Below are 20900 nucleotides of genomic sequence, written 5' to 3' on the forward strand. Positions count from 1 at the left end.
AGAGCAGGGGCTTGGGGAAAGGGGTGGAGTGGGGAAGGGGCCTGGGGTGGAAGTGGGGCGAGGAAGTTGGTGTCCATCCAGCCTGGGATGAAACGCGTTTAATAGTCAGAGATAAGTATTGTACAGAAGGGTAGAAACTTTCGATTCTCTGGTTCCCCAGGAAGGTAAAGAGGCAGCTCTGGTTCTGAGCTGCTGCCGGGTGACAGCAGTTCCAGCAGATGGGCTGCAGGTGATGTGCTGACGTTCTGAAGTCTCTATAAGTGGTTTTGTGGGGATAGCAATCAAAGGAGGGTGGGGCTCTGTCCCCCTCTAAAATGCCCTCTGAAGCCTCCTCTCTCACACATCATTACTTGTGCATGACAAGCCGAGAGCAAGGCAAGACACTTTTTCTTTGAGTATCTCTCCCTCCGGATGCTCCGTCACAGGATGTGTGTGTGCACATGTGTGTTGTGGCGGGAGGGCGGGGGGGTAGCTGTCCGAGAACGATCTGTTTGAAACCATAGGTACGTACTTGGGTGGCTAGCCCCTCCCGTTGCTTGTGCTGCACTGGCTACACTGCTATTTTTAACCCACTGGCGCGATCAGAGATAGCACGGAAAGCTAGAAAAGACACCAGCTGCTCCAGCGTAGATGAAGCCTGAGCAGGGAGGGTGAATAGCAAATGATTAGCTGCTGTTGTAATAATTAGCCATTGTTAAGGCAGTGTGTGACCTGGGAACCTCTTGCCAGAGGGCATAAGGGGTGTCTAGGGGCTGGGTCTGATATGACACTCAGCACTCCTGTATTCATGCCCTACACACCATTGTAATAATCTTTGTACAAAATATGCCCCATGAGATATCACTGGAAAACAAATAACTCACTGATCACTAATAATCATGTGTGATGTATGTCCATGGAGTAAGTGTCATGGATATAGGCTGGAATGACAACTAAAGTGTGTGCAAGCCAGGCCTGTCGGGCGGGGGGAGTTGGTAAGCTGGTCTGGCTTGGAATGTGTATGAGTCTCTGACCAGCCTGGTCTTCAGGCAAAGACAATGAAGGTGCATTTTTACACATTAGGTAAACAAAGCTATTATGCTAACACGCGGGGGAAGAAAGAGCCCAGAGCTTCCTTCCCTACTAGACTCCGTGTCGCCTTCCTCACAGCTTGAATAAACTTTATGTGGAGGGCTAACCCTCAGGAGGATCCACTGCGAAGGTTCAGTGGTCCCTAAAGAAATGGGGGCTGAACCTAAGTGATAAGCCATTGAATCAACTGTATACAATATTACTGCACTATAAAAGTGTATTGAGTGAGGTCTTTTCTGAGAGCTAATGACACACTGTGACATTCTGTACCTTGGGGGGAGCGTATTGTAACCCCTATATTCCTCATTTTTGTGTAATCTTGATCTCACATATAAAGCAGGCCTTGTAAGGTATCAGGGGAAAGCTTATGATCTGCTGAAAGTGATTTCTCTCTCCATATATGTATATCATTAATGAATATGAAGCTATGAGAACTGTGTTGTACGGTTGTCACTAAAACATGCTGTAAGTTGGGGGAATCAGCCAGATATTAGCTCCCCAGAGACAATAGCAAGGAAAGTAACCAACGCCTGGGCGGGGTGTCAAATAGCCTAACAGCCATTGCACAATAAGGGAGCTACAAGGCAATGTCTCATGGCATGAGGCCACACGAGGGGAATTACTCAACCTTGCTTAAAGTGACTCAGCAATGCCACACAGACCTGCCTGGACGTGTGTCCTACAAGCGCAAGGACTGAGAGTATAAAACAGGCAGCGTGGACACATACTGGGCCTGTCTCCTGCCCCCACCTCTGCTGCAAGCAGCCAAGACACTGGGAAGAAGACTAGACTCTAACACAGGAGATCGGCCCCGTTTTAAGGAACAAGCCTGTATGAAGGACTGCAGTATCCAGTGGGGTGAGAAAAACTGCTTCATCTAGTTGCCGCCCAGTCTAATAGGGTTGGGCATTTAGACTACGTGCTTTTCTTTCCTTTTCTTTTGGTAACTGCTCTGACTTGTTATGCTTTAATTCATAATCACTTAAAATCTACCTTTATAATTAATCTGTTTGTTTATTCTACCTGAAGCAGAGTGTTTGGTTTGAAGTGTGTCAGAGATTCCCCTTGGGAGAACAAGCCTGGTTCATATCAATTTCTTTATTAAATTGATGAACTTATATAAGCTCGCAGCATCCAGCGGGCTGAACCGGTCACTGCAAGATGGAGGTTCCTAGGGTTGTGTCTGGGACAGGAAATATTGGCTAGTGTCATTAGATTGCACAATCCAAGCAGTGACTGGCTGAAAGTGCTCACTCACGTAGCTGGGAGCAGCTGACATGCCAGAGGCTGTGCGTGAACAGGAGTGGGAATTCTCACAGCAGAGCAGGGTAAGGCTGGCTCCCAGAGTCAAGGACTGGGGTGACCTAGCAGATCACTGGTCCAGATAACACTAGCGGGGAATGTCAACACACTGGTAATTAATATCATTGTGTACTGTATGTATTGTCATCTTATAAGGAATTATGGATACTTACCGATAGCAATGTACAAAGATTATTACAGGGTGTGACTACAGGGGTACTTAGTTTCACAGATATATGCATATTAAACTTCCCAAAGGGTGGCACGTGAGATCTCTACCAAGAGCACACTGATCATCATAATCATTGCAAAATGTGCATATGGATAATGTTTAAGAAGTTATGTATGTATAAATTTTTACTTGATTTCACTGTAAACATATCTAAGTGCTGTGTGTCGAGCAGACCAGTAATCAGAGGTGAAACTGGTAGGCTGGAGTGTACTGCTTCTCTGGGAGCAAGAAAACTGTGAAAGCTGTGAGTGTCCAGTGGAGCAGGGGCTGGATGTTCCAGGGAGGTGCTCAGAGGGTGTGGAAATTGGAGTGTACCTAGTGCTGACCTGCAGAGGGATAGCGGAGGGAGGACTGCTCATGCAGCCCATGGCAGGTGGACTTGGGAGCTTGCCTCCAGCAGGCACAGACCGAAAGGGCAGGTGGCAGCGAGGTGTCTTTCAGCCCTGGGTATCCCTAGGAAGCGTCATATAGGGCAGTGGGGTTTGTGAAGGGAGCTTCCAGGAAAATCCACTAGGATGATGAATGGGGATGTTATGGTCAGTGTAGGGGGAGTTAAAGCAGCTTCAGTAGTAAGCCTCCAATTTTCAGAAATTCACAACTTTCTGCAACAGTCACTTTTGGGGCTGAAATTTTCCAGGCTTTGTGCACGTGCTCCTCTCTGACTCACCACATTTCATTTCCTACATGCCTGCTCCATCCCATGGAGCCCCTGTGATACCCTGATCCCCCGCACTACTCCTCTGCTTTCAGACCCCAGTAAGTATAAATTGCTCAAGGAGAGAAGTACCACTCTGGGCCTCCCTTTGGTTAAGGGGAATCCTGGGCCAGGTTGTTGTCTGGTGGCTAGATTGTGCTGATAAAGCCCAGGCCAGAGTAAGGAGCCGAGCCAGGAACATAAACCCAACTCCCCAGGCCAGTACCTCAGTCAGTAGCCATCCTTCCTCTCTACACATCCAGCATGCTAGACACTTCCTAGCCTGCCCTCTAACCACACCAGCTGATGGTCAGAATGCTGTGACACTCGGCACCAGCTGACAATTGTGACTTTGTGCTTTGGTGCATGACCCTATGATCCAGCCTATGGCCCATCTGTGAGATAGGAAGATACACTCCCTGCAGCTGGATCAGTAGAAATAACCCCTGCCAAGGCAGCCCGGTGGACCCATATGCCCCTCCCATCTCAGTGCTGTTCTATTGTGGCTCTGAAGGCAGGACCCCCATGGAGGTGGGATGGTACCAGACTGGAATTGGTGAAGGAAGTACACTTACCAGGATTGCACTGTGGATGAAACAGTGGTTTGGGTTTAGGAGGCAAAGGCCCATTCATACATGTGTTCCCAGGAATCCATCACTTGGTCCAGCAGAGATATGAGCACAATGAAGAAGATCCTAACACAGGCATCCTCCTAGGGGAACAGACCCCATCAACACAGGAACAATCCATCAACACCCCAATTTCCAGAAGGGGGCACCTGTCCCCCGGCTGCAGGGGACAGAGGAACGTTTCCCTCAAGGCCATTCCCACAACTCTGAGGATGAACCAAACCTCAGGCTTCAGACTCTGAGAAGCAGATGTCTCTGGCAGACATATTTTTACCTAAGTGCCATGTAGAACATTATACAATTGACCACAAGCATTTTGCCTTCAACTGACACATCAGAAAGCAGCCATTCTTGGAGATGGGTCCCAAGAGCATAGGCACCAATGCTTTGCTTTGGTTTGACAAGCACCTATCCACCTTAAATGAGTCATTCCTCCTGGGATAGAAGGAATGGGCTGGAGATCAGAATTATACTGAGCAATGGAAACACCCAAAAGTCTGCTTACGACACTCCTAAGGAGCTGCTGGGTTGGACAAATTATGACTTGTAGGCTACATTTGCTGTGTCAGCGTTGCCAGGTTTGATTTTCCTCCAGTCAGGAGGAGAGTTATCAAGGGCAAAGCTCCACTCCTCTAAAATACCTTGTGAAGGCTCCCCCTCACGCATCATTATTGCATCTGATCAGTGACGATCAAGGTAAAAACCTTCTGTGACCAGGGTCCCAATGATTGTCTTTTGAGGGTTATTTTATTTTGCAGGATGTTTAACCCTTTCTGGCCATGCGTCCCACGTTCCTAATTCTCTTCTGAGACCTTCTATGAGGTCCTCTCTACTCACCAAACCAAATCTAAAGTGGCATCCCCGCTTGTTGGTACAGCAACTACTGGTGAAGGAATCCATCAGCTATCACATCCAGAACAAATTTGAGCCCTATTATTATTACTAGCTCTTGTCCTCCGTCTATATCTGGGAAGATAAAGTCTCCCATGATCACACAATTGCCACCAGTATTTACTTCATTAAAAACATTAAAGAGGTCTCTATCCTTATCCAAATCAGATCCTGGCGGTCTGTAGCACACCCCAAGCACTATCTCAGGGGAGGCTCTAGTAGCTTTCTTCCCCAATGTGATTTTTGCCCAGTCAGACTCTGTCTTATCCATTCCATCCCTTCTTATTTCTTTACTGTGAACCTCAGTGATATACAATGCTACTCCACTACCTTTGCCTTTACCGGCGTGGAGATTACCTGAACATCTCCCAACCATCTGCCCCCAATTCCTAGTTTAAAGCTCTCTTAGTCAGTTGTGCCAGCCTCCAGCCTAGAAGTCTATTTCCCTCCTTACTCAGGTGACGTCCATCCCAGAGAACAGTCCTCTGTCCATGAATATGTCCCAGTGGCCATACATCCCAGAGCCCTCTGCGGTAAGATGTGGAGATCTGCACAAGTCTGATTACCTGCTCCTACACAGAGGGAGAAAAGAACGCTCACGTTTGTGTAGCCACTAGTGTATACAAGGCGCTCTGATATCCTGGTGAAGGGCTTCAGAGAAATACTGCTTCGATTCATTTATTGCAAGGCCAGAAGGGACCATTAGGTCATGTGGTCTGACCTTCTGTGTAACACAGGCCAGAGAACCTCACCCAGTTATCCCTGTATTGAGCCCAATAACTTGTGTGGCTAGAACAGGTGCTCTTGAATGAACTAAAAACCAGAAAAGAGTCCAACAAAATGTGGAAACATGGACACATTGCTAAAGGTGAGTACAAAAGAATAGCCCAAACACGTAGGGTCAAAATCAGAAAGGCTAAGGCACAAATGAGTTACACCTAGCAAGGGAAATAAAAGTACTAAGAGGTCTTTTAAATACATTAGGAGCAAGAGAATGATGAAGGAAATTGTAGGTCCACTACTTAGCAGTGAAGGAGCGCTAATAATGGATGAAGCTAATAATAAGTGAAGCATTGGAACAGGTTGCCGAGGTAGGTCGTAGAATCCCCGTCATTTTAAGAGCTGGTTGGACAAATATGTCAGGGATAGTGTAGGGATACTTGGTCCTGCCTCAGCACAGGGGGCTGGATTAGACGACCTGTCAACATCTGTTTCAGCCCTACATTTTCATGATTCCTATGATTCAAGGAAAGTAGATCTTCCAGAACAGCATCCAGTTTTGATCTGAAGACACCACAAGATGAAACAATCTCTGTAGCAAGTGGTGGATTCTCCTATGGTTAATTGTCTTCACTGTCAAAATTGGTGCCTACTTTCTAATTGGAGTTTGTCTGGCTTTAACTTCCAGCTACTGGTTCTTGTTCTGCATTTCCCTATTAGATTAAAGAGCCCTTTAGTATCTGGTATTTTCACTCCATGTCAGTTCCTCTACTGTTAGCAAGTCAGCTCTCGTTCTTTCTGATCAGCTAAAATAGTTTGAGCTCTGAGAGTCTCTCGCTGTCAGGTATTTGTTCCAGCCCTTACATGTTTTGTTTTTCTGCAGTTCTTTTCTGCACCCCTCAATTTGTCAACATCCTTTTTGAAATGCAGACCCCAGAACTGGATGCCGTATTCCAGGATTGGTCTCACCAATGCCATATACAAAGCTAAAATCACCTGCCTACTCACTACTTCCCTGTTAATATACCCAGTGCTCACATTAGCCCTTTTTGGCACAGCATCACCCTGGGAGTTCACGTTCAGTGTTTCACGCTGGATTCTGACTCAGCTGAAGAGTAAACCCAGCCCTGCTCAGGTTCCATTGAGGCTGAATGTTGTGGATGAATAGGCCCAGAAGTAGGTGGGGAATGTGCAGAGGCTATGCTCTGCCCCGGCCTCTCCCCTGTCCCTCCCCCCACCCACTCCGCCAGCACGCCACAGTTGTGCTTGTGCCATGGATGTTGCAAGTTGCTGCTGGCACAGTCTGCAAACTCTTTTCCCTCTCCAGAGCAAGGAGGAAGCAGGGAGCAAACAGCGGCTCCTGGGCTGTGGCCGTTTGCGCTCCTAGCTCGCGGCTGGAGTGAAGGCACAGTTTAGTCCATTGAAAACAAAACTCTTCCCCCTGGCAAAGGGTTTCCAGCCAGGGTCCCCCTGCAGCTCTTGCTCTGGTCTGCAAAGTTCTGCGTACACTAACCCGTCTTCCCATTCTGGGGTTCCAGCAAGCCCTTGTCTCTGAAAGTCCCAGGGGCAGCTTAGCAGAGAAGAATGAGGCCAAGTCTTCACTGAAAAGTCAGGTTGACTCAGCTACATCACCCAGGGTGTGAAAAATCCACAACCCCGAGTGACATAATATTTAAGCTAACCTATGCTGCCCCCACCCCATGCAGACAGTGCTATGTCAATGGAAGAATTCCTCCATCCACCTAGCTACTATCTCTCAGGGCAGTGGATCATTTATGCTGATGGGAGAACCCCTCCTGTCGCTGTAGTGCTGCAATGGTGCAGCCATAAGTGCCAACTCCGTGGGTGCTCCAAATGGTGGGTGCTCAGCACCCACTGGCAGCCCCCTTGGGCAGCCCCCCCGATCGATCAACTCCTCCTCCTCTCTCCCAGTTCTTCCTGCCCACGTGATCAGCTGTTCCATGCATGCAGGAGGTGCTGGGGTGGAGGGGCAGAAGCGAGGACGGGGTACACTCAGGGGAGGGTGCAGAATAGGGAAGCCCCAGAGCTTCCTGCAGCAAAGAGAGACACCCGGAGGTGAGTCTGATCTCCCCCTGAGAACAGCCACGAAGGGGAAGGACAAATCCTGGGCCTCCCCAGCCTGGTTGAGAGTTGCAGCAGGAGTCCCAGCCTGGGACACTCCCAGCAGCATGGGGGAGATCAGATTTCACAGGGAAGGGCTTATTTCACGGGCTGGTGACCCATTTTTCACTGCTGTGAAATTGGTGGGGCCCTAGTTATCGGCAAGACCCTGAGGCCAGAGGGGTTAGAAAGAAGAGCAGGAGGGAAGGACGAGGGAGCTCCACCATCTATTGATGTAAATAGCTATCAGAGGGTTAGAGGCAGGCTGGTGACTATCAGGTGAGGGTTCCCATTCTGAAAATCCTTATTTATTCAGGGGGGTGGGGAAAGTGTTTTCCATGCAAGCAGCACCCTGGAGATCCAGGGTGTGCCTACACTTGGCGATCTTGGCTAACCACAACAGCCTCTTGTAACAATGCACCCACAAGGAAAGTAACCTACCCTGCCTGTCGAGGAGACCTGCTCTGAGCAAGGTTAGACTCCAGGGTGCTTGAAACACTGGAAGCTCCCTGGAGCTTTGTCTACATCTCCCACTCCTCCCCCAGCACAGCTGTGCTGGTAAGAGGGTTTAGTTGAGCAAACAGCTCCTGGTCTAGCTACAGTGGGGCTGTTTGGGCCAGCAGGAGTTTGGCAGATTGGACCCCCGATGAAAGAGGTTCAATCGCAGACAGATTCACTGCAGACTCTAAGCCTGGTGTGTGTCACATCACTGCAGTTTGGGTCTTATCCTAGGGCAGAACCTGTAGTGTGTTGGAGCAGGGGGAAACAAAGGCAACAGCTGCTGTCGTTTTCCATTAAATGCATCTCCAGGAGGGTCTCCCAGCCTCCTCTGGTGGAATAGATCCTGCCTTCCCCATCTTGCAATGGACTGGCCAATCTACTGACCAGTGTCAGCTTAGGCCACTCCACACTCTGGCCCCATTGCCCCGTCTCCTGCTTTCCCGGCTCTCTCTCTCTCTCTCCACCCTTCACTGCTCTCGTGTAGTCCTCTTTATTTCCTTCCTATCACTTTTGTTGTTTTCTTGCTTTTTCTCTGGTCGATTCCCTCCCCCACCAGCTGTCTGGGACTCAGAAAACCTGGGCTCTGCCACTGTCTTGTGAGATGTCTTTGGTCAAGTCACTTCACCACTCTGTACCTCAGTTTACCGCAGCTGTACAATAGGGATAATGATGTTTCCTCCTTAAGATCTGCTGCTGCAAGGGCTAGGTATTATCCTCATGACCTGGCCACAGAAGCATCTGAACTACACAGCTACATGATAATTACAACTGCCTAGATGCTTACGAACTCCTACCCACAATATTTCACTTTTTGTTAAAAAAAAACCTAGGTAAATAAATAGCAGAAAAACCTCATTCTTGAAGAATGAAGACTGCCAAGTTGTATCTTGTGCCCTTCCAGGGCACTGAATTCAGCGAAACTCAACCTGGTGAAAATAAGGAAATACAGCATTAAGGTACATGCCCATGTTACCCTAAATCTGCCCTCTTTGAGCGATGGCCCCATATGCCTATTCTTGCGCACTCTGCCTTTGCCCTGTACTCAGGGCCGGTGCAAGGAAGTTTCGTGCCCTAGACAAAACTGCCACCTTGCACCCCCCCCAAGCCTCGTGGCAGATCCGCCCTGAGGTATCCCCCCCATGGCAGCCCCCCCCCCCGCCTTGAGGCCCCCCCCCCGGCAGCTCCCCCTCCCCCCCGGAGCCGTCCGGCACCTCCCCACCCCAGCTCACCTCTGCTCCAGAAGCCCTGCTGTCACAGGGGCTACTGCCATGTGCACTAAGCAGCAGAGCTCTGCCCAGCCGCCGGTGCCTCCACCGGCAATGAGAAGGATGGAGCGGCTGCTGCGTTGGGAGCCATTTTTAAAGCTTTTCAGAGGCTGGCGGCTCAGACTCCCTCTCCCCTCCCAGCGCAGTGGTCGCTGAAAGGCTTTAAAAAAAAATTGGGGGCTCCCCTTTTTGGCACCCCCAAATGTTGGCACCCTGGGCAGCCACCTAGTTGGCCCTAAATGGTAGCACCGGCCCTGCCTGTACTAAACTGGGGTGACTACACGAGCCCTACATGCTAACACTTTGGCTACTGCCAGAAAGAAGAGTACATGCTGCTATGTTTACAGCACCTTCGCCCCTGTGCTCATGATGGCATCTAACACGATACTGTCACTTAGCCGTCATTAACCTCATCTCTGGGATGCTTCCTGGGGGTACCTACAGGTGGGAGGCACCCCCGCTACCAGCTGTCCTTAGCCTGAGGGAGCCTTGTCTGTGTCTGTAAAGGGTAAGCTCCCCAACTCCACGTGCCACAGGCGACACAAGCCCAGCCTTCCAGGCCTCAGTAGGCACCAGGTCTCTCTGCAAGTTAGTGATGTTCATAGGGCTGGACCATGCCTATCTCCCTGGAGCAGTGGTTCTCAACCAGGAGTACATGCACCCCTGTAGGTATGCAGAGGTTTCAAGGGGTACATCAACTCAACTATTTGCCTAGTTTTACAACGGGCAACATAAAAAGCACTAGCGAAGTCAGTACAAACTAACTCTATGTACTATACATTGGAATATAGTGCAGTATTTATATCCCAAATGATTATTTTTATAATTATATGGTGAAAATAAGAGGTCAGCAATTTGTTAGTATTAGTGTGCTGTGATGCTTTCGTATTTTTATGTCTGATTTTGTAAGCAAGTAGTTTTCAGTGAGGTGAAACTTGGGTACGCAAGACAAATCAGACTCCTGGAAGGGTACAGTAGTCAAGAAAGGTTGAGAACCACTGCCCTGGAGGCTCGAGCCCCTGCTCTGCTGGACATTTGCCATATTCACAAATTGGCTGCTCCCAGAGAAGCAGGACACCCACGTGACCCATTTCATCTCTGATCACACAGCACTTAGATATGTTTGTAGTGAAATCAAAGTATGTGTTTATTAACAAAGCCCAGAGAGTCAAGTAGCAGCAAGTAGAAGTATTGGAAACAAATGGTTACATATAAAATATCATAACATGCCTTCTAGAGCCAAGACTTAATTAAACTCAGGGTTAGCATTTGGCTTAGCTTGCAAACAGGTATCCACAGAGAGACACACAGCGCCCAAAATACACACATGGCCAGATAGGAAGATAAGCGTCTGTTACCTCCTGCTAGAAAAAAACATGTCCGAGACATGTCATCTCCTGGTTACCTGCCTTAAGAACACGAGTTCTAGTAAGGACACATGGCTCCTTAAATATTATCTGTCCATATATTTCACAAGTGGATTATGATGGTCAGTGGGCTACAGGCTCTCAGTACAGACCTCACATGCTATTCTTCAGTGAATTATTAGGGCAGATGGGCCACTCCAAGGGGTGCCTGTAAAACTCTGTGCATCCCCCGACAGTTGGCATCAATCTCCCAGCTCATTACTAACAATCCCCATGGCAAGAAACCCCTGTCCCCCATTAGTCACGCAACATATACCACACAGTGTTGCAATGAGGAATACGAGATCTTTCAAGGCACCCATTCCTCTTTCCTTGATCACTATATAGGGGGCAGGGACTCGCATACACCCCCAGTGGGCCTCAGCCTCCGATCACCTCCTATCACAATCACACCCTCTCCCAAGCTGCTCCAGCTAATCCCTCCATCAGGGCCGGCTTTATGAATGGCACGGTCCGATTCAATACACAGCGGCAGTCTGGGGCTTTGGGCTGAACTTCGGTGGCGGGGGGTTCCACTCCAGGTCTTCTGTGGCACCGAAGGTACCCCCCCCCACACACACACACACTGAAATGCTGCCAGAATGGACCCCCCCTGCTGCCCGGTTGAGTAAAAAAAAAAAAAAAAAAAAAAAAATAAAGATGCCTTAGGCACAGGGCCCTCTTATGGCAAGGTTATGATGATTCTGGGAAATTAGCTTAGAGCCATCCCTGCCCTCCATCATTCAATACAGTGATACCTCACCCAGTGAATGCAGCTGGGGTGCACTCGGACTAATTCCCAGTGGCTATTGCTGGCTCCAGGACATGGGAGGGGAAGAGTTAAACTGAAGAGATTATAAGTATTTCAGGGCAGGACCTCTCTCTTATTGTGTTTGTATAGTGCCTGGCCCAATGGGGTCCCTGGTCTTAGCTGGACCTAGTGGGTGCTCATGCCTACAATAGGGCAAATAACTGATTGTTCAGTGGCAGTTCTGAAAAGAAAATTAGTTTGAGTTGAAGCAAATCCAGCTAGGCCTATAAGAAGAGGGGAAGAGTCAATGGAGATAACACCAAATATGAGCCCCAGGAGGACATGGAATGGATTGCCACAGGATTTGCAGGGTGAATAGGAATCAAGAGGACTTGCAGCCGGAGGGAACAGTGGATAGACCGGAGAATCGCACAGTCACCAGGAAAAGGCAGGTCTGCATGATTGGAGACACCTTACTGAGAAGGATAGACAGGCTGTAACCAGAGATGATCCAGAGAACAGGAAGGGCATGCTGTCTGCTAGGTGCTAAGATATGGGATGTGGACCTGAGGCTGAAGAGGATCCTAATGGGAGTGGGAAAGAATCCACTGATTGTCCTTTATGTGGGGATGAATGATACGTCTAGATTCTTGGTGGAACGTATCAAGGGAGACTATGCCAGGCTGGGGAAGACGCTAAGAAATCGAGGCTCAGATGATCTTCAGTGGGATTCTGCCTGTTCCTAGAAGAAGGGCAACAAGGTGTGACAAGATTATGATGATCAACAGATGGCTCAAGGAGGGCTTTGGCCACTGGGAGGCATTCAGGGACAGAGGACTGTTTCTTGGGATAGACTTCATCTGAGTAGCGAGGGAAATAGACTTCTAGAATGGAGGGCTGGCACAACTGACTAAGAGAGCTTTAAATTAGGAACTGGGAGAGAAGAAAACGAAGAAAGAAAGGATAACAGCTGTGGGTAGGAGAATGGACATACGGAGGAAGGTACTGTAGATACTAGTCTATAAGTGATACTGGTGGTAGAATGTCGGGCCTAACTGGGTAAAGAATGTGAGGTGAAGACAAACAGCAAGAATTAAGATGTTTGACACCAATGTGAGGCACCTAGGTAACAAAATGGAGGAAACTAGAGTTACTGGTGCAGGAAGTGAAACTGGATATATAGGGCTAACAGAAACATGGTGGAAATAGTAGTCATGACTGGAGTACAGGTATGTGAAGGCTGTGCGCTGTTTAGGAAAGACAGAGATAAAGGCAAACGTGGTGGAGTAGCACTGTGTATCAATGATAAGTTAACTGTAAAGAAATAAGAAGGAATGGAATGGATAAGACAGTCTGTCTGGGCAAAAATCACATTGGGAAAGAAAGCTACTAGAGCCTCCACTGAAGTAGTGCTTGGGGTGTGCTACAGACCACTGGGATTTGGATATGGAAAGACCTTTTTAATGTTTTTAATGAAGTAAATACTAATGGGAATTGTGTGATCATGGGAGACTTTAACTTCTCATATATAGACTGGAGGACAAGTGCTAGTAATAATAATAGGGCTCAGATTTTCCTAGATGCGATAGCTGATGGATTCCTTCACCAAGTAGTTGCTGAACCAACAAGAGGGGATGCCATTTAAGATTTGGTTTTGGTGAGTAGTGAGGACCTCATAGAAGAAATGGTTATAGGGAACAACCTTGGTTTGAGTGATAATGAGCTAATTCAGTTCAAACTAGATGGAAAGATAAACAAAAATAGATCTGTAAGTAGCATTTTTTATTTCAAAAGGGCTAACTTTAAAGAATTAAGGAAATTAGTTAGGGAAGTGGATTGGACTGAGGAACTTAGGGATCTAAAGGTGGAGGAAGCCTGGAATTTCTTCAAGGCAAAGTGAAAAATTCACAGACAGGAGTTGTAGACCAAGCATCTCAGAGAGGTGATTAAGAAAAAGCAGAAAGCCTACAAGGAATGGAAGATGGGAGGGATTAGCAAGGAAAAACTACCTTACCGAGGTCAGAACATGTAGGGATGAAGTGAGAAAGGCCAAAAGCCATGTAGAGTTGGACCTTGCAAAGGGAATGAAAGCCAACAGTAAAAGGTTCTATAGCCATATAAATAAGAATAAAACAAGAAGAAGTGGGACCACTAAACACCGAGGTTGGAGTGGAGGTTAAGGATAATCTAGGCATGGCCCAATATCTAAACAAATACTTTGCCTCAGTCTTTAATGAGGAGCTTAGGGATAATGGTAGGATGACAAATGGGAGTAAGGCTATGGAGGTAGATATTACCATATCCGAGGTAGAAGTCAAACTCTAACAGCTCAATGGGACTACATCAGGGGGCCCAGATAATCTTCATCCAAGAATATTAAGGAACTGGCACATGAAATTGCAAGCCATTAGCAAGACATTTTAATTAATCAGTAAACTCAGGGGTTGTACCGTACGACTGGAGAATTGCTAACATAGTTCCTATCTTTAAGAAAGAAAAAAAAATGTGATCTGGGCAACAACAGACCTGTTAGTTTGACATCTGTAGTATGTAAGGTCTTGGAAAAAAATTTGAACGAAGAAGTAGTCAAGGACATTGAGGTGAATGGTAATTGGGACAAATTACAAACATGGTTTACAAAAGGTAGATCGTGCCAAACCAACCTGATCTCCTCTTTGAGAATGTAACAGATTTTTCAGACAAAGGAAACACAGTGGACCTAATTTACCTCGATTTCAGTAAGGCATTTGATACTGTTCCACATGGGGAATTATTAGCTAAATTGGAAAAGATGGGGATCAATATGAAAATTGAAAGGTGGATAAGGAACTGGTTAAAGGGGAGACTACAACGAGTCATACTGAAGGGTGAACTGTCAGCTGGAAGGAGGTTACTAGTGGAGTTCCACAGAGATCAGTTTTGAGACCAATCTTATTTAATCTTTTTATTACTGACTTTGGCACAAAAAGTGGGAATGTGCTAACAAAGTTTGCAGATGACACAAAGCTGGGAGGTATTGCCAATACAGAGAAGAACTGGGATATCATACAGGAAGATCTAGATGACCTCATAAACTGGAGTAATAGTAATAGGATGAAATTTAATAGTGAAAAGTGCAAGGTCATGCATTTAGGGATTAACAACAAACTATTGTTATAAACTGAGGATGCATCATTTGGAAGTAATAGAGGAGAGAAGGACCTCAGAGTATTGGTTAATCACAGGACAACTATGAGCCGCCAGTGTGATATGGCCATGAAAAAACTAATGCAGTCTTGGGATGCATCAGGTGAGATATTTCCAGTAGAGATAAGGAGGTGTTAGTACTGTTATACAAGGCACTATGAGACCTCATCTGGAATACTGTGTGCAGTTCTGGTCTCCCATGTTTAAGGAGGATGAATTCAAACTGGAACAGGTGCAGAGAAGGGCTGCTAGGATGATCTGAGGAATGGAAACCTGTCTTATGAAAGGAGACTCAAAGAGCTTCACTTGTTTAACCTAACCAAAAGAAGGCTGAGGGGAGATATGATTGCTCTCTATAATATATCAGAGGAATAACTACAGGGAGGAAGCGAATTATTTAAGCTCAGTACCAATGCGGACACAAGAACAAATGGATATAAACTGGCCATCAGGAAGTTTAGACTTGAAATTAGATGAAGGTTTCTAACCATCAGAGGAGTGAAGTTCTGGAACAGCCTTCCAAGGGGAGTAGTGGGGGCAAAATACACATCTGGCTTCAAGACTAAGCTTGATAAGCTTATGGAGGGGATGGTATAATGAGATTGGTCTTTGACTATTAGAGGTTGTCATGGTACAATTCCCCACTCTGAACCTTAGCGTCCAAAAGATGGGGTACCAGCATGAATTCCTCTAAGCTCAATTATCAGCTTAGAACCCGTAGCGCTGCCACCAACCAGGAATTCCAGTGCCTGGTACACTCAGGTCCCCTCAAAACCTTGCCCAGGGACCCCACAAGACCCAGACTTTCTGGATCTTAACACAAGGAAAGCAAACCCTTTCCCCCACCGTTACCTCTCCCAGGCTTCCCCTCCCTGGGTTACCCTGAAAGATCACTGTGAAACTCCTTGAATCTTAAAACAGAGAGGAAAATGCACCTTTCCCCCTCCTTCTCTTCCTCTCCCAGATTCTCCCTGAGAGAGACAGTAAGCCTAGCACAGAGAGAAATTAACCTCTCTCTCCCCCTTCCCTCCTTTTTCCCTCCTAATTCCCTGGTGAATCCAGACCCAGTTCCCTGGGGTCTCACCAGAATAAAAAAAACAATTAGGTTCTTAAACAAGAAAAGCTTTTAATTAAAGAAGAAAAACAGTAAAAATTATCTTTGTAATTTAAAATGGAATAGGTACAGGGTCTTTCAGCTGTAGACACTGGGAACGTCCTCCGAGCCTAAGTATACAAATACAAATTAAAATCTTTTCAGCAAAAACCAATTTGAACTCCTTCCAAATACACATTTGCAAATAAAGAAAACAACCATAAGCCTAACTCGTTTTATCTACCTAGTACTCACTAGTCTGAACTTGTAAGAGCCTGTACTGGAGAGATTGGAGAGAAACCTGGTTGCATGTCTGATCCCTCTGAGCCCCCAGAGTGAACAACAACCAAAACTAACAGCACAGCACAAAAACTTCCCTCCCTCAAGATTTGAAAGTATCCTGTCTCCTGATTGGTCCTCTGCTCAGGTGACAGCCAGGCTTACTGAACTTGTTAACCCTTTACAGTCAAAGAGATATAAAGTACTTCTGTGCTATTAACTTTTCTTATCTGTTTATGACAGCGGTAAATATGCCCAATGGCTTATGATGGGATGTTAGATGGGTTGGGATCTGAGTTACTACAGAGAATTCTTTCTTGGGTGTCTGGCTGGTGAATCTTGCCCACATGCTCAGGGTTTAGCTGATCGCCATATTTGGGATCAGGAAGGAATTTTCCTCCAGGGCAGATTAGCAGAGGCCCTGGGGGGGGGGGGGTTTGCCTTCCTCTGCAGCATGGGGCATGGGTCACTTGCTGGAAGATTCTCTGCACCTTGAAGTCTTTAACCCATGATTTGAGGGCTTCAGTATCTCAGACACAAGTTTGATACAGGAGTGGGTGGGTGAGATTCTGTGGCCTGTATTGTGCAGGAGATAAGACTAGATGATCATAATGGTCCCTTCTGACCTTAAAGTCTATAATTCTATGAAATCTCTCTCTCTCTTTTTTTTTTTTTGCCATAGTCAGTAATTGAATAAGTCCATTGCAGGCCTGTTCCAGATCAAACTTGGGTTGTCTGCATCCCAGTTGAGTGCCCTAACCACTGAGATAACAGTTACTCTGTGTGTGTGTGTGTGTGTGTGTGTGTGTGGTGTGTGTGTGAGTGTGAAAACAGTGACTCCACCATCAACATCTTCTCTTCTGGCCATTTTGTGAATGGCCCGAAACTATTAATGTGAAATTCCCAAGAGTTTTGGGTTGACTGAAACTGCATATTTTGGCAAATAAACTATTCATAAAAAACATTTCACCCATCTCTAGTCATCACCATAGTCCCTGAAAGCTCTTGTACAAAGGACCTTACCTGAGTTTCACAATGACCAGTGGAAAGGCTTGTGTGTTTGCTACACAGATTGAACCAGGATCTTTGACATGCTTATGTTTATACTGTAGACAGGGTCTCAGGCTCTTGTGTAGTGACTTTGTGCTGTTATTCTCTTAATTTTTGCCATTTGATTTCTCTCTTGCAAACTGCAAAGCTGCATCATTGACCTTTCTTTTTTGTTTCTTCAGACACTAGCCTGTGGCAGGGAGAAGACAGATGACGGAGGAGGAAATATGGAAATGGTGGGAGGAGGAGCCAAAGTATGAAGATGGCATCAAATGGATGTCACTGAGACACAATGGTCCAGCATTTCCTCCCCCCTATGAACGACTGCCCAACAATATCAAGTTTTATTACAATGGGGAGAGTGTGACACTCAATTCAGAAGCAGAAGAGGTTGCCAGCCTTTATGCCAAAATGCTGGACCATAAGCTGACCAGAGATGAGACCTTTCGCAAAAACTTCTTCACTGACTGGAAGGACACTATGTCACCGGAGGTGAAGGAGGTCATTGCTTCTTTGGATCAATGTGATTTTAGAGAGATGGCTGCCTACTACAAAAGAAAGAAAACCAATGAAAAAGTACAACAGGAATTTGGCTATTTTTTCTTGGATGGCCACAAACAGAGAACTGGGAACTATAACATCAGCCTCCCTGGCTTGTTAGTTGGAGGGAACTCACCCAACAGGGGAAAGCTGAAGAAGAAGATTCTGCCAGAAGATGTCACCATCAACTGCAGTGAGATAGAGGTTCCTGAGCCCCCGCCAGGACACCGCTGGGGACAAGTTCAGCATAACCCTGCAGCTATTTGGCTGGCCTCTTGGAAAGAGAGCCCGCTGGGAGAACTCAAATACATGATGCCACATGCCAGCTCTAAACTCATGGGAGAAAAGGACTGGAAGAAATATGAAGTTGCCCGAAGCCTGAAGCACCACAGAACCCAGATTCAGGAGCAGTACCGCAAGGACTGGGATTCTGAGGACAAATTGCTGCGGCAGCGGGGGGTTGTGCTTTACTTAATTGACAAGTTTGCATTCAGAGTAGGTAATAAAACTAAAGAAGGGATGACAGCCAATACTTTTGGTTGCTGCTCCCTCAGAGTGAAGCATGTGATGCTACATGAGATCATAAAGGAGAAACAAAAAGGTTGAGTTTAATTTCATGGGTAAAAGTTCCATCCTATACAAAAAAACGGTGCCAGTGGAAGAGAAGGTGTTTAGGAATCTCCAGCAGTTTAAAGAGGAGAAGGGGGAAAGGTGAAGCGGATCTATTTGATCAAGTGAATCCCCAGGTGCTGCGTAGGTATCTTAAAGGTGTAACGAAGGGCTTGACAGCAAAGGTCTTTCGAACATACATTGCCTGCATAACAATGGAACAGCAGCTGAAAATCTCACTCAACATCACATCAAAACAAGGTCTTGTCCTTCAATGAAGCCAACAGAAAAGTCGCAGAACTCTGCAACCACCAGCGGACAAAACTGAACTGCATTGGTTTGAGCTACAAGACAAAACTGAGGCCAGCAGAGATGAACTTTCTCTGTTAAAGAAAAAGCAAGAGCAAGCCACGCAAGGCATCAACACAGAAAAGCTCAAGAATGATGTGAAGAGAAAAGACGACGAACTGAGAAAATTGGATGTGAAGAGCGGGATGGAGGAAAACAAACAGCTAAACTTAAACAGCTCCAAATTGTACTATATAGACCCAAGGATCATTGTGGCATGGTGTATAAAATGGGGAGTTCCAGTGGAGGAAATCTACACCAAAGCCCAACGTGATAAATTTGCCTGGGCCATTCACATGAACAATGAGAACTTTAAATTCTAGTCTCCTGTTTTCATGGTGCTTTCCAGCCAAGTGCAGTGCCCAGTGCCCGGAGTGGAAATGAAGATCAAGAGAAACCATGTGTGAGCTGATTCTACGGGCACTGTTTGAATGATCAAGCCATGACGAGAAGGATCCATGGGGCGAAGACGCTTAATTTGAATCCTACTTTACAAAGGTAGCCAAGTGCACTGGAGATGATTCTTACTAGGCAACTGTTTCCAAAGAGGAATAAAGTGATGACTTGCTGTTTAGCTTTAGTTGGAAATTACTCCGGGGTTTGTGTGGTGTCGACAGACCAGCTCTGTAATGCTGATAGGACAGCTCAGGTCAGAGTCTCAGAACAATTCACTTGGGTGCAAATCTCAAAGAAGTGTTAAGTGTTACTTGTCTGTTAAATGGTAATGTTATTGTCTTCATTTATCTAGAACCGGTTGAATTATATATATATATATCCTGTACTTAATTAACCCCCTAGAACAAGGATGTTAAGTGTTCGGATGTGAATTTATTTGACATGTAAAGCTGCATGAAAGCTCACGAATTGTTCCTAGATTACTCTAACTAAATGCATTATATGTCCCTGTAACTGAATGCCCCATTAATGGGATTGCAGCCTTAGAACTTAAATGAGAAGGTTGTTAACTTCAAAGCATGGGTAATTATGTAGGATAATGGAAGAGCCACAAACTCTGTCTGCAAATAGTCAACCAAGCAAGAGCCCATGGTATGCTGAGGACGCTTGCCACACTGTTTTCAACTATTAGAAGGCACACAGGGAGTGATTCTGCATCTTTGATCTATTTGGATGCTACTAGGGGGCATTCCAGATACAAGATAGAGGTACGCAAATCCATTTTGGACAACCCTGAGAGAGTTGTGGGAATCAGCAGACATCACATCACTGCTATCAGTTAGAACTACAAACTAGGACTCACCTATTATGTATTTTACCTGCTTTATGTTCTCAATAACTCTTTTCTTTTTCTTAGCTAATAAATATTTAGTTAGTTTACTAAAGGAATTGGCTACAGTGTTGCCTTTGATGTGAGATCAAGAGTGTCCATTGACTCGGGATAAGTGACTGGCCTTTTGGGATCAGGAGTAATCTAATGTGTGGAGTGGTGAATTTTGGTTTTAATAACCTTTCATCATGGAGTCCAGTTTGTCTGGGTGGTAAAGAGAAGCTAGAGAGCTTATGGGGATTGTCTGTGGCTCCATGGTCTAGTCATATATTAATCCAGGAGCTGGTGTGGTGAAATCTAATGATAGAATATAACACCAGTCTGGAGTGTCTGCCCTGTTTTTTGACAGTCTGACCAGAGGTCTGGTCTACACTAGTCTGTTATTTCGCAATTAGCCGAGTTAATTAGAAAAAAGAGATTCCATCCACATGACCAAACCTTTTTTTTCAATTTAAAGGGCTCTTTAATCCGATTTCTGTACTCCACCTCAGCAAGTGGAGTAGCGCTTAAATCAAGATCGCAATCCTGGATTAAAGGTATTGTGGACACAATTCGATGTTATTGGCTTCCGGGGGCTATTCCAGAATGCTCCCTTGTGACCACTCTGGACAACACTCTCAACTCCGATGCACTAGCCAGGTGGGGAGAAGCCCCAGGAACTTTTGAATTTCATTTCCCTGTTTGGTGACCATCAGCACAGGTGGCCATCAGCACAGTCCACCATTATGGGCGACCATTCAGAGTCCACCATCACAAGAGATCACGCAGTCCTGGATTCACAGATAAGCTCCAGCATGGTCCAATGGGAGGTACTGGATCTCATCGCATGTTGGGAGATGGTCTGTTATGGCAGAACTATGTTCCAAAAAAGGGAATGCAAATACATATGCTAAACTCTCCAGGGCTGTGACGGAAAGAGGCTACTCC

The 20900-nt window shown here is 46.3% G+C and overlaps 1 pseudogene; it reads left to right on the forward strand.

Moving 5' to 3' along the window:
• The first annotated feature begins 1738 nt into the window (after positions 1–1738).
• LOC115651637 lies at positions 1739–19987 on the forward strand (annotated as a pseudogene).
• The last annotated feature ends 913 nt before the right edge of the window (positions 19988–20900 follow it).

This window comes from Gopherus evgoodei, chromosome 4, assembly GCF_007399415.2.
Source record: "Gopherus evgoodei ecotype Sinaloan lineage chromosome 4, rGopEvg1_v1.p, whole genome shotgun sequence".
Taxonomy (NCBI): Eukaryota; Metazoa; Chordata; order Testudines; family Testudinidae; genus Gopherus; species Gopherus evgoodei.